Raw genomic sequence first — 17,308 nt, 5'->3', positions numbered from 1 at the left:
GTCATACACGTGCCAGAGGCGTTTTCAGGGAATAAAGGGGCCATCACGTGCACGCCGCGCACCCTCCCACTTCGCGTGTTTAATGTGCGACGTGGGGAAAGAAAGCCTATAACAACTCGATTCCGATAAGCCTGGCGCCCGCGATTCCGCGCACCGCTTTAGGCCTAGCCCAACAACGCCTTGCATGCATGTGTGGCCCAGGCCCCGGGGCGCCTGTCGGTGCACTAAATAATGGGGTCTCTAGTTCCCCGGACTAGTGCGCGGACACCGGCAGCCCCTCCGAAGTGCAAGGTGCGTCGCTGGAGCTTAGGGCTGAAGCAAGACTCACAAGCCACCAAGTGCTGATTGCAAGACCCGACAATCACTCGCTTCCTGGGAAGGAAGAAGAGACCCCGGCAGGAGCTCCATGTCGGGGAGATAGACAATGCCACGGCGAGACCCTCCCTCCGAGGGAAAAGGAATGAGCCCCGGTAGGCCACCCTTGCCGGGAAGGCGGACAAGGCCTCGACAGGCCATTGCCTCCCTGCCGAGAGGAACAAGAAGATCCCCGACAAGGTAACCCTACCGGGAAGGAAGAGAAGGAGTGAGGAGAGGCGCGGGCCCAAGGCGCCCTCGCGACCTGTGAACACCTCCACCGACGAACACGCCACCGCCGATGCATGAGCCACGCGTCCGACCACACGCCAGCGCAACACCCCAGAGTTGCCACGTGTGGGTACGTGTCCAACCCCCCTGGCCAGGTCAAGGATGTCTATCGAAGCATTTAATGCACCCATGACAAGGCAGTAACACTGTAACTGTCGGTCGGCGCTGTTTCACTCATGATCCCACCATTCACCCACTGAGCCACTCTCGTGACCCCTTTGGCTATAAAAGGAGGCTCGAGGCTCAGTAGTAGGGTATTTTTGGCTTTTTGACCAATCGAAAGGCTGAAAAGAGGGAAAAAATCTATAGTAACCCAAAACGAATAACTAAGCGCATGAAGGAGTAGGGTTTTACGCACCATGCGGCCCGAACCTGGGTAAAAAGATCTTGCCGGGCCCTGACTATTGGTTCTGCTCTTGCCGCGACTACTCTCCCTGCCAAACCAGCAAAAGGGGGACCCTTGAGGCTCCCCATAGGTGTCGATCCTTCACCGACAGAATGTGACATACGAATAATTAAGCCGACGACAACAGAATAAAAGGGAATCTTCTGGAGCGTCGGTCTCGGGCTGTCACAAATACACATCATCAAAATTTGTTAGAAGATTCTATGTGCTTCACTTATATCTTTTGAGTTTAGTAGTTGCTCTAGTACTTCACTTATATATTTTTTAGCACGGTGGCGTGTAGATTTTATAGAAATATTATGCTCTCGTGCTTGACTTATATTTGTTTGGGAGATGGACAAATAGTGAACGTAATTTTCATGGGTGATAAGACTAGATAAAAAATAATGAGTATTCATTAAGTGATAATAAAAAAGATCATGTAGCACATATAGAAAAATTGTGGGTTAATGATATTGGCGTGGTGATATGAAAAAGGTGTAAGTGCACTATTATTAATTCAGATAGGTGTCGATATTAAAAGATGTTAAACTTCTTGTTCATCTAAAAAATAAAAAATCATGATTATGATGTGTGAGCATTTCTATTCCTCGTTGAAATCTTAGTGTCGTTTTGAGTCAGAGTCGCGCGATGGTTAATCCCTACCAACCATCTCCCTAGGGCATGTGAGTAGTACTTCGATTTATGATAAAACTAATAAAACTTTGCAGTAAGTATATGAGTTCTGACTAATGTGACACCATGGATATACGCAATCTCACCTCCTCATATTTGCTAGCCTCTTCGGTGTTGTGCATCGCCCGTTCTCACCTTGAGTATCGGTACAACTTTCGCCGGTGCATCCAAACCCCATGACATGACACTCTCTGTTTCACATAAACCTTTTTATCCTCCTCAAAACAGCCACCATACCTACATATCATGGCATTTTCATAGCCATTCCGAGATATATTGCCATGCAAATGCCATCGTCACTTCACATGACTAATTCGTTCATCATCATAATGTTTTGCATGATCATATAGAGCTGACATAGCATTTGTGGAAAATCCACCATTCATCAAATTTTCGATACATGTCATGCTAGATCTTTGCACATCCTAGTACACTACTAGAGGAATTCATTCAGAGTCAGATCATCCTATCTATTTTCATATTTAGTTGTAAGTAAGTAAAAGTGTGATGATCATCACTATTAGAGCATTTCCCCATGAGGAAATAAATATGGGGGAAACCAAATGAGTCCACCATAAATAAAATAATTAATGAGAGAAAAAGAGAGAAGGGACTTGGCTACTATCCTTTACCACACTTGTGCCTCATATGTGAAACTAGCTTCTCCATGTTGATGTTTCAAAAAGATGGCATTCTTTGAAAATATGCATACACTGAATAAATGCTAAATTCCAGCGGATAGAGAAAACATATATGTGACAAATGCAGTGCACCGGGCAACCCAGCCACAGATTTGGCCCCTAGAGGTTGTGCACCTTAGGCAAAAAATTAAAAATAAAAACACAGAGGCATATAAATTGGGCTACGTGGCATTAGATCCCGGACCACCCTCGTATTGGGACGCTGGGATTACCAACTCGGCTAGCATTGTGGTACTATAACGAATCATGGCGAGGGTAATTTGTACAGAGCCTGCCAAGGACGAGTTTTCCATGGATGACACGCAATGCTTGCCAGCGAGGACGGCGAGCAACGCGACCATGGTTGCAGCTACAAGGAAGTGGCAGGAATGCGGGAATGACTGGGGAGTCTGCTCAACTAGCTGGGCTGGCGCGGGATCCAACCGAGGCGAGGGGTCGAGGTAGAGGCGACCTCCTCCTTTGCTCAATGCGAAGGCTGGAGCCGAGCATGACGACTCTTGAGGACCTGGCGGCGAGGTCTGACGGGTCCATAATGGCATGAGTGTGGTCGAGGGGGCGGATCCGGGACGTCTGCTCCATCCCGGTGGCGGGACTCGTCCAGGTTGACCATGGAAATGTCGGTGTGGAACTCCATTGGGATGGCTATGGGGATGGGGTCCACACTTGTTGTTCCTATAGAAGAGACAAGGGGAGAGTGTTGAGCAGACGAAAAAGAGAGAGAACAAGGGAGATGAAGGAAGGAGAGAAGGCAGGGGCGCGGGACGTGGAGCTGGACCTACGGCCTGGTTTGTCGTGGACGGAGGCTGCGGCGGGGCTACGGGCACGCTGGACCTTGCTCGAGGAGGAACACGGGTGGTGGCACAACGAGGCAGCTCGGGCCCCTGAATCGAGAACTAGAGGAGGCGAGGTGCACGGGAGGAGGAGTTGGCGGGGCCTTGGGTGGACAGACACATCGTCGTTGCGCTCTTGGGAGGCATACGCGGCTGGCTCCTACTATTATTGGAAGATGAGAAGAAAGAGAGGTCACGAGGGAGAGTGAGAGAAAGAAGAGAAAGAAAGACGACAGGGGCGCAGTGGTGCTCATCTGCAAGGGTTGGTCATCGGTGGCTACACAGGCTGCTCCATGGCAGGAACACATGGACAGGAGGCGCTCGGGCGGCTCAGGATCAAGGTCCTCTCGATCCAGAGCGAGGCTGCGATTCTGGTGGCTCGGATGTGCAAGGAAGTAGACGTGTCCGGTTCATTCGACGCGGCAGTGGCGGAGCCAGAAACTGAATATGGAGGAAGCCAAAACATGTCATATAATGTTAGAGGGGGCCAAATCACCTAAACCTAGCTAATTTTGTTTGACAAATGAAGAATTAGGAGTACATACAGATGTATTTGTGAGAGCATAGGGGGCCAAGGCCCCTGCCAGCACCCCCTGCCTCCGCCACTGCGACGCAGAAACTAAGGAAAGTGGCAGCAGCGATGGAATGGGTGGACGGGACATTCTTCCTAAATTTTAGGGTTTAGGTTAGGTGTTGAACTATATATGGGTAAAGGAGTGGGTATGAGATGATCTCGATCATAGGGTTTAGATCGAACGGTCGAGAAAAAAATAGGTTAGGGGGTCCAATTGAAAAACCAATGATGGTTTGGGGTATTACGGTGCTGATACGGAACCAACGGTCATGACAGTATGATTCGGGTTTGGGAAAGATATCGGGCGTGCACGAGGGGTCTGTGCACTATGTAGAAGGACTAGGCATAGCATAGGAGGAAGGCGAGAAGTCCGGCAACAAGTTTTAAAACTACAAAAACGTTTGGTAATTTGACCTGATATAGTGCAACTATATGTTCAACGGTTCGGGTATCAAGTGGACTCCTACTGGGACAAAATTTGACACGCGGTCTACCTATATTAAAATAAGACCACTCACATACTTTTGACCCATTTAAAGAATATTTTTATCATACTTTAAAAAAATATTTTAACAATGCCGCGGTCACGTACCTGTGTGGTTGGTAACAAAATGGTCAACGACAAGAACGAAGAGAACAGGTGCCTACGAACGGATGCATGTTTGAAAAAGAATAACGATAACGAAGTGTCGGTGCTATGCAGATGATCTGAGTGATGTGATGATGAATGCAACAACCAAATAATCACACGGCAAAACTCGAAATAAATGGAAGGCTTCTGGAGCATCGGTCTCGAGCTGTTACATCATACTCGTGTGAGGTCCCTCCCCTCCTTCCTTCCCCATAGGTCGTTGAGCTAGGAATCGAGTTGGGGAAACGCGATGACCGGCTGGATCAATGCCAAATTGAGCGAATCCAATCGAGGGATCACAACAAGGAGGAGGAAATTGAAGGAAGGAGCAATGACAGGTGATGTCTACTATGCAACTTTATTCTTGTAGACTATGTTGGGCCTCCAAGCGTAGAGTTTTGTAGGACAACAACAATTTTCCCCCGAGTGGATGGCCTAAGGTTTATCAATCTGTGGCAGGTGTAGGATGAATACTATCTCTCTCAAACAACCCTGCAATCAAATAAAGAAATATCTCGTGTCCATAGCACACCCAATACAATGGCAAATCGTATAGGTGCACTAGTTCGGCGAAGAGATGGTGACACAAGTGCAATATGGATAGTACATATAGGTTTTGTAATCTGAAAATATAAAAATAGCAAGCTATAAAGTGGCAAAAGGTGACCAAAACATTGTATAAATGCTTGGAAATAAGTCCTAGGGTTCTTTCTTTCAGTAGTGCAATCTCTCAACAATGCTAACATAATAGAATCATATGATCATCCCTCAACATGTGACAAGGAATCACTCCAAAATTCATAAGTAGCAGAGAATATAAGATGAAATTTGTATAGGTAACAGAACCACCTCAAAGCTATCCCTTCAGATCACTCTATTGAGCTATTCCTATAGGTGTCACAAAGAGCCATAGAGTTTGTACTAAAATAATACCATATGATACGCATCAGTCAACCCTAATGTCACCTAGATACTCTGCATAGATCCCCCAAGGTCACCAAAATCTGCAAGTTGATGCCATAACATATATCAAGTAAATCAATAGAATACCCCATTGTCGCCACGGGTTTCCAGATGCAAGACATACATTAAGTGTTCTCAAACCTAATGTATTCATTCCCACATAACGATATATCGGAGGGAAATATTCAATTTATCACATCAAGATAGCAAGGAAAGAACACCATATTATCCAACTATATTACAAATCTCATGATACGTAAAGATCATGGCATCTCAAGAACATGAGAGAGAAAGATCAAACACATAGCTACATGTACCTACTCTTAGCCCCGAGGGTGAACTACTCCCTCCTCTTCATGGACACCACCGGGATGATGAAGATGGCCTTCGGTGATGATTGCGCCCTCCGGCAGGGCGCCGGAACATTGCTTCGGATGAGTTTTCTTGGGTATAGAGGCTTGCATCGGCTGAGCTAAAGTTCTAGATTAACTTCTGGGGTTGTGGTATTTATAGGATTCTTCAGCTTTGGAATCAAGCTAAACAGAGCCATGAGGTGGTGCCAAGCCATTAGGGCACGCCCAGGGGTGAGGGTGCCCTGATGGCTTGGGGGCACCTGGTTGCACCCCTACGGTGGTTCTTCGCTCTAGTATTTCTCATATTTTCTACATAAAAACATCAAAAAGTTTTGGGTGATTTTGAGAACTTTCAATTTCTGCACAAAAAGCAACACCTCAATAATTCTAATGAAAAGAGCGTCAGTCCGGGTTAGTTACAATTAAATCATATGAATTGCATCAAAATTATATAAAATTATTGTAAACATGGGTGAATATGGCATGAATACTTCATAAACTATTGGTGCGTTGGAGATGTATCACCATCCCCAAGCTTAAATACTACTCCTCTTCGAATAGGTAAATGATAAAAGAAATAATTTATGGAGTGTGAATGCTACCATAGTATATAAGTTTGATCAATGTTAATTCCAATCACTTTTTATAGCATCATAAAAAACAACTCTTTTGTCATAAAGCTTCTCATTATCAAGTAGCAAGTTATTCACATGTTAAAGTATAGACCATAAAATTTCTTGAAAACTAACAAACTATGTTTTTAGTCATCAAACAATTACAAGTGATCTTATTTTCTCGAAGGGTCTATGTAAGAGCTTTGATTAAGCAAATTCCACATACTCAACTACCAATTAGTCTTCCATGATTGCTAATACTCAAACCATATTTTTAGAACAAATAGTTCCAGTCAAACACATATAAAGATAGGGGCTTAATATTTTGCCTCCTAACTTATTTATCTCGGGTATAATGTCAACAATAATGAATCATGGTCACCTATATTCATCTGGATGTATGTTCCTAGATATTTCTCTACCACATGATGCTTGCCACCTAAAGAATTAATAGATTGGAATAGGGATGAACATTAATGACTCTTGGATAAAAGTAAATGTAGGAAAGTAAATACATAAAAGTAAAAGAGAGGCCCTTCACGGAGGGAAGCACAGGTTGTCATGCGAATTTTTTGGATGTGCAATCTCCTAATGAAAAGGAATGCCACTTTATATTACCCCTAGTGATAGCAACCTTTATTATGTAGTCTGTCGCTTTTGTTTTTTTACCATCACAAGTTCGTACAAATCTTATTTTCCATTCCAATAAAATATCATAGATATTTAGGAGCAATTTTTATTGCTTTTCGCACCGATGACAACTTACTTGAAAGATCTTGTTAAATCCATAGGTAGATATGGTGGACTACAATGGAAGTAAACTGGGTTTAAGGGTTTTTGGATGCACAAGTACCATCTCTACTTAGTACAAATTTTTGGTTAACAAAAGATCCTAAGCAAGCACCACATGTTAGAGGATCCATGACAATATAACATATATGTGAATATAAACAAACATAACTGTTAGAGTGTATTCCTCGTCCAACATCAACAATTTGATCAACTTTGAAAATAATTAGTGGGGCTCACAATCATAGAAGATGTCCAAGATGGTATATTTATATGTGAAATCTCTCTTCCTTACATAGTCTTCAATGAATTGTTCAAGTGACTAGTGTTATGTTTGCTAACTTCCCATAAACTTTATTGCTTATACTTCTTGTATGTGAAGTCACTACTCCCATGTGACAAGCATATGAACCATATTTAATTTCACAATTATGACATTTAATTGATTCAACGTTTTCTCTTAGGACATAAGTGAAGCACAAGAGTGAACATGAAACTACTCTCAAAAAGATATAACTAAAGATCAATGAGCAATTAAACAATCAAGTAGCTATGTGAGGACTCTAACTCAATAAAGATATTCAGATCCGAGAATTTTATTCAAGAACAAAAAACAAATAAACTCCAAGAATAATAGCTATCATGTTAACGGATAAAAACTTAGGCTCAACATAGCCCAACCGATAGTTGTTTGATGAAGAGTGGTTGGATGCGTAGCATCCCCAACCTTGGATGCTTGAGGCTTCTTGTAATATTGACTTGGGGTACCTTGGGCATCCACAAGCTTCAACTTTTGTATATCGTTTAATCCTCTCATATCCCGGTTTCATCTAAGTCTCAAAAACATCATCCACACAAAACTTGAAAAAACTCATCACATAAGTTAGTACACATAAGAATCAATCAACACTTGATGTACTGCCAGGACAAGTTGCATCATAATTTTCGAACATTAGGTATTGTATAATATCATTCCACAATTTATATCCACCAATATAAGTCATGAAAACTCTAGGATAGGTAGATAACAAAACTATGACAACAATCTATCCAAACCGAGCAGTTTGCACTTCTATAACTCCTAAAATTCTGAAAATTTCATAAACTCTAAAGAATTTGTTTGTATGTACTGCGTAAAACAATTCAGAAACTTTCCATGTTCTAGTAAAATCCCATAATTCAAATACTACAGCAAAAGTTTGTATTTTGTACAACACACATCACACATGCAAGTCAAGCATTCTAAAGGCAATTATTGGATATTTTTCTGAAAAACATGATTGTAAATAACAGAAAACAAATAATAACAAAATAAAGTGATGCTCCTCGCAAGACACATATCACGTGACAAGTAAAAATATAGCTCCAAGTAAGATATACCGAAATTGTTGAATACGAAAGAGGGGATGCCTTCCGGAGTATCCCCAAGCTTAGACACTTGAGTATTCCTTGGATATTTCCTTGGGGTGCCTTGGGAATCCCTAAGCTTAGGTTCTTTCTACTCCTATTCTTCTCTTATCGGTATCTCACATAAAACTTAACAGATCGTTGTGAGATGGGTTAGTGTAATAAAGATAGATCATTCACTTTGATATTGTCAAGACAAGATTTCTAATTGTTCTTGCATGATCCTACTGTATTATATCATTACCATAATTTATATCACTAAATATAGGCTATAGAAGCAGTGAAACAAGCAAACTATGCATGCAAATCAGAATCTGTCAAAAAACAGAACAATTTGTGAAGGACAGGATTTAAACCATACTTCTATGTCTCTAAAAATTCTGGAAAAATAGGCAAATGCAGGAAATTGGTATATAAAACTTTATAAAACTGTCAGAATTATTTTACTCTCCAGTCAAATCTGAGATATTCTTCACTAGATGTAAAAGTTTGTGTTTTTGCACGGAATCATACTAACAAGTATCCACACTATCCCAAACGATTTACGTGGCACTTTATTAAAATAAAAGACACAAAACATGATTATTACAGTAGCTTCATAATGTGAACACATAAAAGCTAAAAGGAAAAGTGTTGGTTTGTCTCCCAACAAGCGCTTTTCTTCAAAACATTTTAGCTAGGCATGATGATTTCAATGATGCTCACATAAAAGTAAAGAACTGAAACCCAATGTGAGCATCATAAAGCATATGAAAACATGTTTAAGCCTAACCCACTTCCTATGCATTGAGGTTTTGTGAGAAAATAGTTTATGGGAGCAAGAATCAACTAGGATAGGAAGGCAGAACAAGCATAACTTCAAGATTTTCAACACATAGGGAGGAAACTTGATATTATTGTAATTCCTACAAGCATATATTGCTCCCTGATAATAATTTCCAGTAGCATCAAGAAGGAATTCCACAATATAAATATCACATAATGCATTCTTTTCATGGTCCACAAGCATATAAAATTTATTAATCTCCCCACAAGCAAACTGCTCATACATAATAGTGGGTGTATCATAGGAGACTCGAATACTATAAATTGTTTCCACATTAAATGAGTATTGTTTAGAAAAAGGGTATTCATAATTATGAGAAGTTTTATAATAACAATCATCACTACTTTTTATAACATAAGTATCATCACAATAATCATCATAATCAATTCGATCATTCAAAGTGAGGGGACCAAAAAGATCATCTTTATTAAGCATAGCATCCCCAAGCTTGTGAAAAACATCAATTGCAGAAAATATATTCTCAAGCATGTCATTCTCATCAAACATAACATCCCCAAGCTTGGAAAAAGATTAAGTGTATAAATGGATTCTCAAACATGTCATTCTCATTGAACATTTGAAAGCACATATGCTCCCTTGGTGGTTTTTTCATGACAACATACATTTTGTCTTATACAAACAGTTTCACCTAGTATATAGTCCACAGAGAGGATTGGCTAAGGATTGTGTGGAGAAGCTCCAAGGAAGGAAAGGAATAGGATTGGCCAAGCTTCAAGCTACAAGGCTCTAGATTTTATATTTGTGAGAAATCACATTTGAGTCCATAGGAAAGCCAATACTATTAAAAGGGGTGAGCTATCTATGATGAATTGGTTGCTCAAGTGCTTATAGATAGCCACCAAAAATACTCATGCATTATCCCACAAAAGTGCTTTGTCCAAATCCTATACAGCAAAATTGGTGCCAACAAGTTTTCCCATTCGGCCATATCGATTTTCCATCTCACATAACCTTTGCCAAACCTTAGAGCATTGGTACCACCAACATTCCTTTCGGTACCACCGAAATGAGTGACCAAGGTTCTGCTATGACATCTTCAAGAATCAAAAATTCTGAGTCTTGGAATCGGTCTCGCTGAGATTTGCAAACTGCCCCAGGTCGGCCATATTGGTACCACTTAGATTCCTATATCGGTCTCGCTAAGAATACAAAAGTTGCTACATTTTGTGCAAGTCGGTGCCACCGAGATTCACTTTGGTTTCACTGAGTTGGGCAATAATGTTGTAGTGGTTCGATTTTTGGAGATGCCTATATCACTAAAAGAATGAGGTTCTTTGTCATCTCCCATGGCAGACGGCAAAAGACCAGTCCATGGGTGGCAAAGGTCTTTGCCATCTACGGGAAGACGACAACAAATTTGGTGCTGCTAGCACCAGCAATGCAGATGTTTGCCGTCTGCCAAGACACATCATATGGAAAATAATATTTGCCATCAGATGATAGACTGCAAACGACGTTGATGACAAGGTATGGATGTTAGCCTTGTTAGGTGGCTAACGACATATTTTGCCGTCCGCCAGCTGACGTCAAAGTTTGTCTTCTACCTCTCCCAAGCCCTTTGGCATCTAGATGTCCCAAACCCTTTGACATTCCTTTGCCATCTACCTGCGCCAAGCCCTTTGCCATGTACCTGCCCCCAGCCCTTTGCCATGTGTCTGGCCAAAGCCTTTCCCATCTGCGAGCAGACGACAAAGTGACCAACTGGGTTAGACCTGGTGCTCTCAGGTTGCACAGGGTGCTGCCACGTGTCATCTTTGTCGTCTGCTGGTAGATCTCAAAGGACTTTGCCATGTGGACTTTGCCATCTGCTGGCAGATGGCAAAGAGCTTGTATTGCCCATTTTTGGTATGTTTTCTTTTATTTCCCAACATTTTCACTTCACACACACACATATATATACAATTATATATATATGTAGATTCAGACATCTTCAACACATATATTTCACGAACATATATTTCCAACATAATCGTGAAATATTCAACAAGCTAGACAACACATAGGCTAGCACAGTACATAGTTTCACGTAGTTCATCCATATATACATACATAAGTTTCACATTGTTCGTCAATAAAAATGAAAAAAACTGAACACTAGCAGTCCAACAATGCCAGCTTCCATGAAGTGAATCAAATGTGCAAAAATGGGAGTCATTAAGAAAGTTATAAGAAGAAGAAGAAGAAGAAGAAGAAGAAAAGAAGAAGAAGAAGAAGTAAAAGAAGAAGAATGAGTAGAAAAAGAAGAAGATCACTAGAAGAAGAAGAAGAAGAAGAAGACTAGAAGAAGAAGAAAAAGAAGAAGAAGAAGGAGGAGTAGAAGACGGAGAAAAAGAATGAAGAGGAAAAGGAAGAATAAGAATATATTTCCCTCTTCTTCACTCTTCTATCTTTTTATCCTTTTCCTTGTAATTCTTCTTCTTTTACTATTTCTTCTTCTATTCTTTACTTTTCTCATGTTCCTTGTTTTTCTTCTTCTTAGTCCTTATTTGTGTCATTTTTGAGCTAACTAGGCGTATTGTGTCATTTTGGAGGAAAATAGGGTAAGTATCGGTCACTATTAAGCTAACTTAGGTGATTATGCCATTTTTGAGCTAACTAAGCTTATTATGTCAATTTGGAGGAAAACAAGCTAAGTATATGACATTTATGAACTAACCAAGGTTATTATGCTATTTTTTACCTAGCTAAGCTAATTATGTCATAAATGAAGTAAATAAGCTAATTGTGTCATTTTGGAGGATAATTAGCTAAGTGTGTCTTTCTTTGGGAAAATGAGACAGGTAAGTGGCATATTAGGGCTAACGAGCACGTACGAAGCTAATTATGCATTTGTCAAGCAAAACACTAGAGAGAACTTACCGTCTGCGTCATCATGGAGGTGAAGCACCAGGATTCCTTGGGCTGGTATCACCTTGAGAAAGATGCCCTGGAGAAGGGTTGTGTGATGCGGCTCCGGAGTTATGCTGCACCAAAGATCAATTGCAATGTCCCATTAGCATGATGAAACTCAAATGTTAAGACTAGTAACTAATGACCATTCAAATGAAACTCACCATTCCCACCGCGGTAATGACTAGCATCGACAAATGAGTCTGATCGGTCTTCTCACACATAGAGTGCACATTTGGTTTTGACAAGTCACTCATATTAGTTAGTAATGAACCAAACATTACATGCATGATTTGACTAATATGAAGAAGATACTTACCACAAAGAGCTCGTACATGACCCCGTAAGACTGCTCGTTCCGTTCCCTCTCCTCCTCCAACAAGTGAGCCATCTTCTACTCCATGGACAGTTGTTGCTCCTGGGTCCTCGCCCTCTCTTTCTCTCTGAATAGAAGCCTTCAATAGCACTCCTTGTTAGCATTGTAATCATCGATGGCCACACACACAATGTAATGGAGGAAAGATAGCTGAGTCCGTATAACTAACCTTGATGGCGAGATTGACTCGCCGTGGACAAGGCCTTATCTCAGGACAGGAGATCGTTTGACGCACCTTGATCTCCCATAGAGTTAGGGGACAACGTATCATTCCATCTCCAATGGCTAGCGAGCCATGGGACCTCCCGCCACTAGATATCATTACCAGCTCTAGATCGAAAGGTTGCTGGCTCGGGTTAAAGCCATCCCCTTTCCTCGCCTTCCCCACCTCCTTGTAACACATGAGCTTGTGGTGGGAGGAGATCAAAGTTGTTAGAATCGTGACTCAAGTCTTAGAATCTTACGATCTTACGATCCAAAACAGTCGTTCTGATTCTACGATTTTGCTCATAGAATCTAAGTTTCTACGATCCTGATAGTTAAGATTCTACGATTCACGATCCTAGCAACGGAGCTCCGATCCAATTTGGAATTGCGATTCTGACAACTTTGGAGGAGATTTTAGTGAACTTCTCTGGATGATCGAGGTCAGACTCAGAGAATGCCTTGGCCTTCTTGTAGGAGGCAGTATGGGCCATGGCATAGAGGTCGTACACCTCTGGCACCTCCATGTTATTGTTCTTCGCAAAATAAAAGAGGAACGAAGTACTAGTAAAGGGCTCAATCTAGCATGAAGAATGAATTGCATGAAAACTGAAATAAACCACATACCCAGTTCCATCCGAACTGAAATAAGTTGGCACTGCCTTCATGCTGTGGCACACCAACCATTTGGGCACTTGGGTCCTTCGCAATGTCATGGACGGCTCGCCAATGTCCTGTGAACCAATCATCCACCAACGCCTCCCAACAATCCATCTGATCCGCACACTATCTCGGGGCACCTAAGTTAGTAAAGAGAAATTCTAGCGTTACGCCTACAAATCAGATCAAGGAAACTAAGTACAAGGCCTTCAGAATAGTAATTACCTTCATGTACTGATGCTTATTCAGATACTTATCACGACACGACGTCTTGTCCTTGTCAATACCATGATTGGCATAGTAGTCTTGAACAGTGTGCACCCGAACCTCGTGGAGTAAGTTCTGTAATATGTGCTTGCACTCGGCACCATAACAATTACAGCGGCCTCCCCGTATTCTCCTCATGCTTGTAGAAGGTCTAAAATCAAATGAGACAACACTTAGTAGTATAATAACTAGTTGTTTTTAAATTTTGAATTACATAAAGGAGAACTTACCCAAAAGCTAGTGATCACCATGTCGGCCCTCCTCTGGCATAAGACAACATCGATCACCTCCCACGGCGGGGCCTGGGCAGCCTTGTACTGGTCCTAGCTCCATCCTACCTCTCGAAGTTGTCCCTCACCGGGCAACTTGACAAACCCTAGTAAATTTTGCCGGCAAAGCACACCATGGACGGTGTTGGGCCTGTGGACTCCATTAGCGTGATGCCAATCCCCGCAGTATGACAAGGCCAACACATTAGATATTTGAAGGAATGTGAAGGCAAAAGGTACAAAAAGAGTAAATGCACTTACATCTCCCAATCAAGCCTAATCGCGGGTCGCCGGCACAGGCAGGCGCCGTGTACCACCACGCTGGTAAACATTCACCCCCTAAACCACCTCGCCCTCACTATTAGTAGATTGAACCACACCACCATCACCTCCGCCACCATCGGCATGGCCACCCGGCCCCTCAGGCAGATCCAGCTAGGTATCCCATCCGGACGTCTCCTCAGACGTAGCCCTTGTATCCGAAGTCTTGTGGACCAAAGCCTCTCGGACCGGAGTCGCCTAGGACGTAGCCCCTGGGACCAGAGTCTCATGGGCTGCAGCCTGTGGTAACGGAGTCGTCTCGGATGTAGCCCCTCGAACCGGAGTCTCGTGGGCTGGAGCCTATAGGACCGGAGTCTCATGGGCCGAAGGCTCGTTGACCCGAGACTCATTGTCCGAAGTCCCCGTAGCCTACATCTCAAACGGGTCCACCCCAGAATTCATGTGCTCGATTTCATAAGCTAGAGGTGGCGGCAAGGAAGGGTAGCAGTCCGCCTACCTCTCCCGCGGCCACGTCATGTAGCTCTCTGCTTCTTCCCTCCCCGACCTCCTCTCCTGGTGGGCAGTGACACCGACGAAGAAGCGCCCGCGGGTGTTCCAAGACTGTCTACCAACTCCCTCCGAAGAGAGTGGGGTGGAATGGAAGTAGACCTCCCGCGTGCCGCTGAAGAAGTACCCGCGGAGCGCTCTGGACGCACTCCCACCATCTTTCAACAAGTGCCATGACAAAGATTAAAATAAATTTGAACAACATAAAAAAATTAAGTTCATATGTGTCTGGGTAAATGTGAGGTTGACATGAATAATAATATGTACATATATAATTTATGTTTGGTGCATACAAACTAATAATAGTCTGGATCGTCCATATATGTTCCGGGATCAATAAATGCATCATCATCATAACTATCACGCGTGTCGTCATGAATGACGTCCTCATCGGGTTCGGCGGCATCAATGTGTGGAAGGCCTTTCTGTAATTGGTCAAGCATTGAAAGGTCATCCGCAACAGTAACCTCTTCTAGTTCCGGCTCAAGGGTGAAGTCGGGTTCACTATCATTGTCTACTTCCATGTCCTGGGGTGAAGTAGAGCGGTTCTTGAAACTTTTTTTGGAAAGACGTGTTTCTTGGAAGAATTCTCCTTCATATGTGTATGGGGGATGTGAGGTTCATAATCCTATTCATTGGGGGGGGGTGGTCTAGCACGTGGCGGCACTTCATAAACGACATCCCTACCATTCAGATTCTTATCAGTTTGGCATGCCCACGGTAGATAGAAAACTTGGGTTGCCTATTGAGCCGTAATATAGACACCAGGAACATCAAAATGGGTTCTTTGTTTGATTTCGACTAGCCCTATATGTTCATGCATCCTTCTAGTCTCCTTCGGCTGGAACCAATAACATTTTAAGAGTACGACGTTCAGTGGATTTTGACCATAGAATTGAAGTTTATAAATTTCTTAAACTCTTGCAAAATACTCCGTAACTCCTTCGCCGATAGCACAGACACCACAATTTGTAGATTTTCGGTCGGCCATAGATAGCTCTTTTCCAAAGGTACGAAAGCGATACACGTTGATGTTGTATTTCTCGAATGAACGTACCTTTTAGTCAAAACCATTAGCCACTTGTCTCAGTTCGGCGTCCATACACTTTGAATTGGCCTACAAGTTCAATATCAAAGGATTGTTGCATTAGCTGAAAATTAGACAAAGAAATGGAATGGTTCATTAATGGCAATTACCGTTTTTTAACAAAGATATGAAACCGGGATAGTCGCTTCCATGTTGTGTGAGAAGCTCATACTCTTCGACGGAATCTTTTGGATCACTGCTCCATCTGAGAATTTGTCGATGTATCGACTATATCAAATATCCGGGAATAAGAGCAACTCAAAGGAATTTGAAGTTGCAAAACAATGTACCGAGAACTTACTCAACTAGTTTTATTAAATCAACTAGTTCAACTACTAAGCACTTACTATAAATAAATAAAATAAAGTAGTTCTTACTAAAAATAAACTACTTCTATATATAGTAAAATTTAATAACGTAGTTTTATTAAATCAACTAGTTCAACTACTAAGCACTTACTATAAATAAATAAAATAAAGTAGTTCTTTCTAAAAATAAACTACTTCTATATATAGTAAAATTTAATAAAGTAGTTTTATTAAATCAACTAGTTCAACTACTAAGCACTTACTATAAATAAATAAAATAAAGTAGTTCTTACTAAAAATAAACTACTTCTATATATAGTAAAATTTAATAATTTAGTTTTATTTAACCAACTAGTTCAAATACTAAGCACTAACCTAAAATCGATATCTACTAACCTAAATAAAAAATTAATACATATATGAAAAAAACATATATAAACAAAGAAGTGCTATGAACATTATATTCATACATACATAGCCACATCCATTCATCATATAGCTACCACATACATATATACATTATATATATGAAAAAAATGCAATGAAAAAAAAATACAAATTATAGGGAAAAAAATGAACAGAGCCGTGGCGGCGGCTCACATCGGGGGCGGCCGGGGCGACGGCGTGGGCCGCGAGGGCGATGGCAACGACGGCGGGGGGTGGAGGGCGAGGGCGACGGTGACGGGCGACGGCGGAGGGCGACGGTGACGGACAATGATGGAGGGCGACGGCGACGGCGGTGGGGGCGGAGGGCGACGGTGACGGGCGACGGCGTGGGCTTGGGGGACCGAGGGCGACGAGCGACGGCGGCGGGCGACGGGCGACAGCGATGGGGCATTCTGGCGGCGCCTTGGATGAGCTTGCGGCGTCGTCGGGCGGGGGGCAACTGGGGATGGAAATCTGAAAATTTCCCAAGTGCTGGCTTATATAGCAAAAACTTTGGTCCCGGTTAGTGCCACCAACCGGGACTAATGCACCCCTTTAG

Source organism: Hordeum vulgare, chromosome 4H, assembly GCF_904849725.1.
Source record: "Hordeum vulgare subsp. vulgare chromosome 4H, MorexV3_pseudomolecules_assembly, whole genome shotgun sequence".
In the NCBI taxonomy this organism is placed as follows: Eukaryota; Viridiplantae; Streptophyta; class Magnoliopsida; order Poales; family Poaceae; genus Hordeum; species Hordeum vulgare.
This window is presented reverse-complemented; position numbering follows the sequence as displayed.